The following is a 2,933-nucleotide window of genomic DNA, read 5'->3' on the forward strand; positions in this document are numbered from 1 at the left end:
TAAATAATAATTTCCTCAGCCTCTCAATAAAATGACTTCAACAAAAAAAAATACAGCATGTAGTATAACATTGTAAACCACTGTATATATGAATCCGTGTTTTCAATCACGTTTCATCTCACTATTGCTATGCACTTGCTTGTCCGCAAAGTGGGAAAAAAAAAAATAGATTCTGTTAATGAAATTTGAGTCAAAATGATATGCAATACTGTTGACTTGTGATGAGGCAGACGCTTTGCATGATAATGGATGGTCACATGGCTTCTCTGATCAATCGAGCAATACCACTTGACGGTGCAAGGGCATCAGGTTATTATCGGTTAATGAGCAGTAGAACATGATAAGTACTCAGACCAGTGAGGTAAGTAAACTACCTACGTGCAGTAAGCTTGTTTACACTGGATCTTCTTGCAATGAAAGCCAGAGCGCGGCTCCTGAATCACACTCCAGCAGAATCTGCCAGAGTCAATGATCGCACCAGCTTTTATCAATACCTCCAAAGCGGAATTGTTTACACTGTGATGTGAATGTAAGGGATTGAGTAATCAAGATCTCACACAGATTAACTTCTCTAAATACCTCAGTGGCAACAGGCAACTGATCAAAAACAAAATATTTATAAGAAAATAAGGAAAAACAAAAAAACTTTACACAACCGATGCCCAAGAAAAAGCAACGAAATGTATTCAACCACCTAGCTCAAGCAAACCCTTTGGAATTTTCCGTTAAATGGTCTGAAACTTTCTAATGGGTGTTACCATAGAACACATGCACGCGCTCACACACAGCAAGAGGCAATACTTTATATTTCTGCTTATCTACCAAAATCATCATTAGAGTTTCTCTTATTAAGGACTGTGAGCCAAATAAATGTTCTGACTCTATAAAGGACATCAGCTTTCCATTTTTTTATTGGTTAAAAGGAAGGGATTGGAGTGAATATGTCAGAAAAGAGTTGCATGAAAATTTTTGTGACCTTTCTAGACTAAGCCTCCTTGCAACCCTGAGGGAAAAATTGAAGGAATTAAAATTGTGGACTTGAGGAATAATGTTTATTAATGAGTTGTGATTATGAAAATTACCAGAACATTGATTCCCGTCTAAGTGTGTAGAACTGACCAATAAAAAATCAGAAAGCTGATGTACTTTCTAGCATCAAGAACATTTATTTGGCTCACAGTCCTTAATAAGAAAAAACATTAACGATGATTTTGGTAGAAACAGAAAAAATAAAGTATTGCCTCTGCTGTGTGTGAGTCGTGCACGTGTTCTTTGGTAACTTGGTAACGGAATGGATTAGTCCATACCCTTAGAAAGTTTCAGAGCATCCAACAGAAAATTCCGAAGGGAATATATTCAGCAAAAAAGGAAACAACATTTTTATTATTATTTTTTTCCCTATGGAAGATGTTACACATCTTATCCTCCTTTTTGTGTTCTTCTCTCTCTTCCTTCATAAAATTCCTTCATTTGTCAGAAATAAGGTGACCTCCTTTCTACATGCATTTCTCATTTTAAACAGGTACATCTCTTTGGAGTGTGTAAAAAGAAACCTAGATTCCTGTTCAATGTAGCATCATGAGAATATATATTCATGCAAGCACCATCTTATCTATAGATTGAGCAGTGGTAATAATTTGAAATCAATTTTCAGCCGAAGTTCCTCATGCTAGAAAGTATGCCTAGAATTCAAAAAATAAGAACTGTTGGCTGAAAGATTGTCAAGTCCTTTCCTGTGTGAAAAATATGTAATTTTGGAAAGAAGAGATGGACATACCTTCCAAACATTATGCTCTAAACCTTTGTCATGTGTGCATCAGCCAATGAAGAATTGAGGTCTTCTCGAGATTGTGAATCTCCTGCTTTGAAGTCGCATCTGACCTCGTGGGGCCCAGAAGGAACCCATGCTACTGCTGTCAATCATTTGTCCTAAGCTACTCGAGGAATAACTATGTGAAACACTGTTAGTTGATGGGTGTAGGGAAGATTCCATGAGCTGGATGCCACTATCACCTAGACTATCTCCCAAGCCAAATGATCTTTGTTGACTATCCTGCAACTGTTGGAGCTCAGTGGCATCTTTACACGTCCATCCCCTGAAATACCAAGTTGAAACAGCCTTCAAAAACTGAGAAGGGGAAAAGAATCTACAGAAAAATATCGGTGCAAAACAGATTGAAGAAAACCTGCCTTAATATGTAGTACTTCAAGAACATTTTTTTTCTAGTTCTCCAAACTTTTTTTTTCTGATAATATATTCTACTTTTCTCCAAAATATTGAGTGACCAACTATAATGTTACAGCAACTTAAAACCTTTCAAACTTAGCTCGAACTACTGCAGCATTATTTAATATTCACTGCCTAAGTGTTTTCATGGAAATCAAGCCCTCAAACAGAATAGAGAGCAATTAAAATTCATCAAAAGAATTTAATTTGGGTATAGTAGCCTATTTCAGTGTTTTCAAATCCAAGTAACTTCTCCAATTTATGTAACAACACAAATAAATAACTGGCTCCTTTGCAGTCCTGCCAAGACACTCGCACCTTGAATATATCAAACAGACAAAAAGACAGTACTCCAAAATTTCCCACAGAATCCAACTGTGTACCAGAATCCCACCACAACCAACAAAAATGCTAACGTCTTGAAACCAAATTTCAAACCATAAATTCCACTAGAAAACATGGGGAAGAACTTACTTCAAATTTAGTGTTTTTTTTTTCCTCTATTTGTTTATTTTGAAACAAAGCAAGTATCTGCCATCTCAATTTTATGTCTTCAAAGATGCAATTAGTGATTATGTATTAATTCTATTGATTTGGTTTTTGAAATAAAATCTAGTAGTTGTGTATACATGCACATTAAAATCATGAATTTTGTGCACTGAGCTAACCAACATATATAATCTGTTGACGTCAATTCTTGAGAGAA

At 35.8% G+C, this 2,933-nt stretch overlaps 1 long non-coding RNA gene across 2 annotated transcripts; it reads right to left on the minus strand.

Moving 5' to 3' along the window:
• LOC118034422 (uncharacterized) lies at positions 1–2,045 on the minus strand. Of its 2 annotated transcripts, none has more exons than XR_004685024.1 (2): positions 1,778–2,045; positions 1–516 (listed from the first exon to the last, which is right to left on the minus strand). It is a non-coding gene; the product is annotated as an uncharacterized lncRNA (long non-coding RNA). The 2 variants fall into 2 exon arrangements; XR_012169141.1 differs by having other exon boundaries at positions 1–597.
• Between the last annotated feature and the right edge of the window lie 888 nt (positions 2,046–2,933).

This window comes from Populus alba, chromosome 2, assembly GCF_005239225.2.
Source record: "Populus alba chromosome 2, ASM523922v2, whole genome shotgun sequence".
NCBI classification, from domain to species: domain Eukaryota; kingdom Viridiplantae; phylum Streptophyta; class Magnoliopsida; order Malpighiales; family Salicaceae; genus Populus; species Populus alba.